The sequence below is a fragment of the Sminthopsis crassicaudata genome, chromosome 2, assembly GCF_048593235.1.
Source record: "Sminthopsis crassicaudata isolate SCR6 chromosome 2, ASM4859323v1, whole genome shotgun sequence".
Lineage (NCBI taxonomy): Eukaryota > Metazoa > Chordata > Mammalia > Dasyuromorphia > Dasyuridae > Sminthopsis > Sminthopsis crassicaudata.
In genome coordinates this window covers 473,578,020-473,586,437 of record NC_133618.1, presented here as the reverse complement: position 1 = coordinate 473,586,437, position 8,418 = coordinate 473,578,020, and the positions used below count along the sequence as shown (strand labels likewise).

General features: G+C 36.1%; 1 long non-coding RNA gene across 1 annotated transcript; it reads left to right on the top strand.

Moving 5' to 3' along the window:
* The first annotated feature begins 495 nt into the window (after nucleotides 1–495).
* LOC141553630 (uncharacterized) lies at nucleotides 496–7,977 on the top strand. Its single transcript, XR_012485556.1, has 3 exons — nucleotides 496–647; nucleotides 4,491–4,629; nucleotides 7,725–7,977. It is a non-coding gene; the product is annotated as an uncharacterized LOC141553630 (long non-coding RNA).
* The last annotated feature ends 441 nt before the right edge of the window (nucleotides 7,978–8,418 follow it).

The window sequence follows — 8,418 nt, the reverse complement described above, 5'->3', positions numbered from 1 at the left end:
AATTTTGTCTGCCTGCATTTTGGATTTCCCTCACAGGTTAATTGTACACTATTTCAAAGTCCTATTCTTTTTGTACAGCAAAACAACTGTTTGGACATGTATACATATACTGTATTTAATTTATACTTTAACATATTTAACATGTATTGGTCAACCTGCCATCTGTGGGAGGGGGGGAAGGAGGGGAAAAATTAGAACAAAAGGTTTGGGAGTTGTCAATGTTGTAAAATTACCCATGCATGTAGTATCTGGTAAATAAAAACTATTAATTAAAAAAAAAAAAAAAGATCTGACAGTTTTGGTGTACTTAAAGCTCAAAATAAATCAACAGTGTGATGAGGCAATCAATATAGTTAAAACATTGAGTGACGTGTTGTCAAATCATTTTTCAGTTGTGTCCAACTCTTTGTTTGGGGGTTTTCTTGGCAAAAATACTAGAGCTTGCCTTTTCTTTCTTTAGCTCATTTTACAGATGAGGAAATTGAGGCAGGCGGGATTAAGTAACTTGTCCAGGGCCTCATGGCTAGTAAGTGTGTGAGGCCAGATCTGAACTCCGGAAGACAAGTTTTCCTGATTCCAGGCCCAGCACTCCATCCACTATTCCATCAAGCCTCTCATTGGGAGGTACAGCTTCCAGGAATTTAGTGGTATTTATCTGTCCTTGTGTACTCTGACCTTGAAGATTGTTTTATAGTATTATATTCAGATCTCTAAGTTACTGTTTAGGAAGATCATCAATAACCTGGAGAATATCCAGAAAAGGCCAACCAGAACCCTGAGTTCATGTCATGTGAGAAGGGGTGACATTCTTTCAGGAAGCAAATGTGTTTGATCAGAAGAGAAGACTCAGGAAAGACATCCTAAGTGTCTTCAGGTATCTGAGAGACTGTGGAGGGAGGAGAGATTGGACTTGTTCTAATGGTTCCTAATAAAAGAATTAGGTACAGTGGGTGGGAGTTGAAATAAGAACAATTTAGACTTGAGGTCCAAAAAAGTTTCCTAAAAATTAGTTGTCCCGAAGTGGAACAGACTAACTTGAAAGCTTTGGGCTTTCTTATAGGCCTTCAAGCAGAAACTGGACAACCATTTATTAGGCCATGTTATAGAGAAGATTTCAATGGTGTATTGTTTGGGCTAAACAACCATGGAGGTTCTTTTCAACTCAAATTCAGGAATTCAGATTTAAAGTCCTATAAAAAATTTCTTAAATTTTTTTCCACTTTTACATCACCCCATTCATTCTTCAACCCCTAACAATTTGGTTTTTGACCTTACCATTCAATTGAAGCACAGTTATCAAAATAATTTTTCTAATGTATATGTTTTACTTTGTAACTCCCCCATTTAAAAAATGTTCTGTGGCTCCCTATTGTCAATAGCAATAAAGCTTATAGACCCTATGCATGGAAATCACTGTTACAAGATTTGGCCTGGTGTTCTTGAGGCTATCATTAAAGTCTCTTCCTAAGGGAGGCTATAAGCTTCTAGAAAATATTCATTGAAAAATACTCACAATGATATTTTTGAGGCAATACAGCTGCAAGATCCAAATATTTTGTCCACCACCAGCTTGTTCTTGTCTCTGATAACAAACCCCCAAAATAATATTTTGCTTGACTGCCGATGGGCAAATAGGCCATCTCCAGGGCTGCTGCCCAGAATCAGAGTGCAAGAACTAAACCATCAAAAAGACACTTTGGATCATTCCCTTCCCTCTAACAAGGACACACCTCTCCTTCCTGCTGAATGGGCCCATGTCTCTAGGTTTCCCAAGTGTAGCATATATATGAGTTATAATCTATATTCATGTCTGAGTTGTAAATCAAGTCTCCTTTTTTCTTTTCCTCTCTTCCCTTTTGCTTCCCATAAAGCTTTACATTGAACTGATTCACAGTGTTTTACATGTAATTCTTCTATATCTGAATTCATGTCTCTGGCTGGCCTACAGGCCTCTCCTTGGACATAAAATGGTACTGAGACAAGAACTTAACCTATTGATAACCACATCTATGCAGGGAGAAAAAGGTACTGTGGGCCCAATAGAAAGCAAGAGTCAACAAAGGAACCCCATATCCTTTCAGGAAGGACCCCCCTTATAGAAGTAGATTATCACAAAACAAAATTATACAGCCTGACATTGGAATTTCACTACAGGATATTTTTCTATGTTTATTTTACTTTACTATCCTCATAACTCTATTTACTAACCCAATCTGGATTGCTAGCTGCTCTGCAAACTCAAGGTGCTGTCTCCCATCTTCCCAGAGATTGACCCTTCTTCTTCAAAACACTCTATTCTCTTTCAATGAGGCAGCTAAATGGACAGAACCTTGCAGCTGGATCCAGGAAGACCAGACAAATTTGGCTTCAGATATTTACTAGCTTTGCAGCCCTGAGCAAATTATTTAACCTTTGTATTTCTCAGTTTCCTCAACTGTAAAATGAGGATTAATAATACCTATTTACCAGAGTTAGTTGTGAGAATTAAATGAGATATTTGGTTTTGGGTTTGTTTGGTTTTTTTTTTGGCAGGGAGGAATGAGTTAAATTCTTTTAAAGAATATTTTGTTTCTCTTTTTCCCTACTTAATATTTTATTTTATCCATTTACATGTAAAGATAATTTTCAACATTCATTTTAATAAGATTTTGTGTAAAGTCCTGTTGTCTCCAGAAACTGCCGATCACTCTCTGGGAGGAGATCTGCTGTCTCAACTCAATCTCTCCGCCGCCAACTGGGACCTAGAGTAGAGACCTTTTTTCCCTCCAGAGAGCACCGCCCTCTTTTATCCTCCCAGAGAATGGGCATGGAATAACTCAGGGGCTTCAACCAATGAACTTGCTCCTCTTAAACATTAAGCTCCTCCCCAGAAGTTCAAAGGGGTAAAACTCCCAGTAAAGGCCGGAACTAGAGAATTGTTAAGTACTGACTTAGCACTTAGTAAGAACCTAATATCTCATTATCTCATTAGCACTTAGTAAGAACCTAACAATTTCAAAATTGTTCCAAATTTTTTCTCCCTTCTCTTTTACAGCAAGTAGTCTCATATAGGTTTAATACACACACACACACACACACACACACACACACACACACACACACACACACATACATATATAATCATTTAAGCATATTTCCCTATTGTGAAAAACAAATGAGAACAAAAGAGAAAAACTACAAGAAAGAAAAAACCAACAACAAAGTTAAAATAGAATACTTTGATCTCCATAGTTTTTTCTCTGGATGTGGGTGGCATTTCCATCACAAGACTATTGGAACATTTTAGATCATTGTATTGTTGAGAAGAACTAAATCTACCATAGTTGTTACTGTGTACAATGTTTTCTTGGTTCTGCTCACTTCTCTCAGCATCAATTCATGCAATGCTTTCCAGGATTTTATGCAATCAGCTCACTCATCATTTCTTAAAGAACAATAATATTCCATTACATTAAATATCGCAATTTATTCAACCATTCCCCAATTGATGGACATCCCCATGAGATAATATTTGTAAAGAGCTTAGTAGAGTGTCTGATATTGTACTGCTAGATATGGTAGGAGTTTAATAAATGTTTGTTTCTTTTCTTCAAAGCTTTACATAGGTGTCACCTCCATTAATTCATTGATCCTTCCAACTGAAATGCAAGTTTTCCTAATACACTTGGTAGGAGTTTCCCTTTGCCCCTGTCGTATTCTGCCTTTCATGCCATACCTCTCCTACCTGCTTATAAGCTTCCTATCAGCTGGTTGTGACATTTTTCATCCAATATCTCTAGTACTTAACAAAGGGAACCTGGGAACAGCCCTTATGGCATCTTGGTTAAACTCCAGGTTCCTCTCCCTCTTCTATGCTTATTTCCCTGAGGTCTGGCACCTAGAGCTCCAGACTAAGCCAATACAATGGGTTGGGGAAGAAAAGTTATTAAATTTCATCTACATTTTAAAAATATCTTATATTAAATTAATTTTAAATTAAAGTTCATCTACATTTTTAAAAATTTAATACCTATAGAAGTTCACAGTTTAATATGCAATTTTTCTGTCATGTGAATAGAATATTAAAACATTCATGTTTATTAAATTCATAACAAAAAAAGAAAAATTAAAACAGTAATAAAGAAATAGATAACAGAACCAAGGGTCGGCAGAAAGGTTCAGCCTGGGATCAGTAGCCCTAATATTATCCCAGGTCTCCTTATAACAGACAGCGTGAATCTCAAGCAGATGGACAAATTGCCTGCATTTTCCCACATTAAGCCACTATCAGGGTAGATAATAAAATATGCCAGCAATAGTGAGCAAGTCAAATCTCCAAAGTAGTGCTTGGACATCCAGAGCAGGATCAGAGCTTGACCCTGCCGAGCAAAGCCAGGCAAGCCTGTGTTTCCACCAAGGAGTCCAGTCCCTCTGCGCCACGTCTATCTGCCTTGTCTGGTTTTAAGATCCCTGGTCTGAGTTTAAAAAATTTGTCTTTTCTTCTTTTGTAGGAAGTAAATAGGAGCTGATGGAGGAACAACACAGAGGAAGGGTTCGGATCTTTTTTATCTAGGAAAAAGAACAAAAGAAATCTGACAAGATCAAATTAAGATTCTAGAGACAGGGACCAAAAGATGAAGAACTCCATAGGTGAGTCTGATTTGGGACATTAGAAACAGTCAGGAAGAGTGAATCAAGGATGTGTATTATCACTATTATTATTTGATATTGTGCTAGAAATAGTCATAAAACAGGAAAAATAAATCAAAGGAATAAGCACAAAAAGGAAATATGACTATCACTTTTTTTATAAAGCACTTTATACAGTCAACCAAAAAAACTAATCAAAAAATTGAAATTTTCAGCAGAATTGCAGAATATAAAATAAACTTACATAACTAGTATTTCTATATATCATCAACAAAAAGAAGTAGAAAGAAAAATGCTAATTAAAATAACTACAGATTTAATAAAATACTTGGGAGTCTACCTAGCAAGGCACATATGAAAACTATATGAACACAGTTATAAAACATTCTTCACACAAATAAAGATAGATCTAAATAATTGAAGAAATAGTAATTGCTCATTGGTAAGCAAGCCAATATCATAAAAATGACAATTTTATCTCAGCTAATTTACTTATTCAGTAACATGCCAATCAAACAACCAAAGGATTATATTAAAGAGCTGAAAAAAATAATAACAAAATTCATCTAGAGGAATAAAAAGTCAAGAATATCAAAGAGAATAATAAAAAAGGAAATGGGAAGCAATGGAGCCTTGCATTACCATATCTCAAACTATACTAGATAGTTGTACTCATCAAAACAATTTGGTACTAAGAAACAGAGAGGTTGATCAGCAGAGCAGATTAGGTACACAACTTAAAGAAGCAAATGAATTCAATAAACTAGTGCTTGGTAAATCCAAAGATTTTAGCAACAGGGGCAAGAACTCGCTGACAAAAAATTGTTGAGATCTTTTGGAAGGTCATCTACAACACATGCATAAAAATAGCACATATAGTAAAAGATCATCTACAAGAAAAGAAAAAGTAGGCTGGCAGAATGGAAGTAGTGTAGCAGAACCTAGACATATACCAAGATCTTACATTGTATATCAAGATAAGCTCAAAATGAGTACATAATTTAGACAAAACAAGTTATATGATAAGCAAATTAGTAGAGTAGGGAAGAAATTACTTCCCAGATTTATAGATAAAAGAAGAATTCAAACAAGAGACAGAGGTTCAAAGAAAGTAAAATGTAGCATTTTGATCACCTAAAATTTTTAGTGTTTGTCTTAACAAAATCAATGCAACTAAAAATAAAAGAAAAGCAGTAAACTGAGGGAAAAAACTTTGCAGCAAGTTTCTTTGATAAAGATCTCATTTCTAAAATATATAGGGAATTGAATAAAATTTACAAAAAAAAAAAAAAAAAAAGGCACTCCCCAATTGATAAATGGTCAAAGGATATGAATAGTTTTCAGAGAAAGAAATCAAAGCTACTAATAGTTATATGATAAAATGTGCTAAATTACTAATAATTAGAAAAATGCAATTTCAAACAATTCTGAGATACTACTTCCTAACCATCAGATTGGTTAAGATGACAAAAATGGAAAGTAAAAGCTGAAGGCTATGTTGGAAAATATTAGTAAAAACACTAATATACTGTTGGTAGAGCTGTGAATTGATCCAATCATTCAGGAAAGCAATTCAGAACCATGAACCAAAGGCATTAAATTGTGCATATTCTTTGGCTCTTAGGGTTATACCCCAAGATTCAAAGAAAGAGGGAAATAATCCTTATGTACCAAAAAAATATTTATGACAGTTTTATGTGTGTTTTGTGTGTGATGGTAGAAATTTGGAAACTGAGAGTGTACCCATCAGTTAGTGAATAAATAAATTATGATATGTGAATGTGATGGAATACTGTTGTATTGAAAGAAATGATGAAAGGTATGGTTTCAGAAAAATCTGGGAATATTAATGTGAACTGATGTAAAGTGAAGTGAAAAGAACCAGGAGAACAATTTACACAATAGCAGCAACACTGTAAAGAATCAATTGTGAAAGACTTAATAACTGATCAACACAATGACCTACCATATTACAAATCATTCAAGATAAAACATTAGCTACCTTCAAATAGAGAACTAATAGACTCATAGTATAGCATTTTTTTTCTTTTGCTAGTCTTTTTTTTTTTTTTTTTTTTGGTGGGGACAGGGAGGAACTGAGGGCAGGAGAGACATTGCTAATGCAAAGATGTGTTTTGCATGATATCCATATTTGCAATATGATTTATTTTCCTTGCCTTCTCATTGCATGGGGAAAGAGAAGGAGGAAGAAGAGAATTTGCAACTGGAAAAAATAAAAGTTTCTATGCTTTAAAAACAAAAATAAAATAAAATAACATCCAGGAAACAAATAATGTCATGAGGGAGGTCTATAATTCCAAAGGTTTAGTGCCAGCCAAGAAAAATTTGTATCAGAAAGCATCAACCTGAAAGCAGATGAGCCAAATAGCTGTGTACAGCCATATAAAAAGGCTTTTTAATAGCCCTAAAGCAGGGCAGAAGGAGCCATCCTGGCAAGGATAAGTCTCTTCTCTTTCCTACCTCTAATTCTTCAGGTTTCAGGAGAATAAGCCCTGGTTGGGCATATTCTGGGAGTTTTACTGAGAAACCCAGTAACTCAGAATCACAGGGTCAATTCTTAGGTATCAACTTGTTTAACCCCTTCATAATTTTTTATTAAAGTTTTTTATTTTCAAAACATATGCATGGATAATTTTTCAACATTGACCCTTGGAAAACCTTATGTTCCAAATTTTCCCCTCCTCCCCCCCACCCCCTCCCCTAAATGGCAAATAATCCAAAATATGTTAAGCATGTTAAAATATATGTTAAATTCAATATATGTATACATATTTATACAATTATCATCCTGCACAAGAAAAATAAGATCAAAAAGGGAAAAAAATTAGAAAGAAAACAAAATGCAAACAACAAAGAGTGGAAATGCTATGTTGTGATCCACACTCAGTTCCCATAGTCCTCTCTTCATAAACCCTTTTGTATTACAAATAGGGAAACTGAGGCCCAGGGGCTGAAAAAGATTTGCTCAGAGTCACCTAAGCCATTGGTGGCAGAGTGAGAACTAGAATTCATCCTTTCTTGTTCCTGGTTCAGGATTCCTCCTGATCTCTGATCAGATAATATTTTGTCCACAGGTATTTTCTCCAGATCTACAACATAAGACAAGAACATTCAGGACAGCCCAGAGCTAATATGTAAGAGAAGAAGGTCAGAGCTCCAAGGAATAAGAGGGGACAAAGGAGGGCTCAGGGCGCTCAAGGCTGACGGCTCACCGTCCTCAGGGGACCCCTCCTCCAAAAAAGCTCATCTTCTCCTTCATTGGCTTCTGTCTCTCCTCAGCTGAGATAACTGGACTCTGCCCAGACAACCTTATAGTAGACAACACAGGGTGGGCAAAAAACACTTTTAATTCTCTTTTTTGGAAGAATTAAAACCTTTTCCCCAATTAAATCATTGACATTTCCTTTACTTTTGGGACATAAAACATGGACAAATGAAGCTAACTGACAGCTAGCTCTAGGTGCTCATTAATTCTAGGGGAGACTAAGAGACTGGCATGAATCAAATCTTTGAAGGTGGCAGCATCTGCAAAGTCCTGTCCCTGCCTCCAAGAGGTCAGTCTTCACTTACTGGCAAGGCCCACTCTGAGGCCTGCCTCTCTGGTGGAGGGCCTGGTATTTTGGATTAGCTGTGCCATCTGTGTCCATCCCCTCATTCCCCAGTGGGAAGATAGAGGTCCTAGCTAAAATCCCTGCAGGCAAGCCAGGGCTGGGACCAAAGAGGATGGAAAGGATTGCTGAATCATCCCCAAAGGTCAAATCCTGCAAT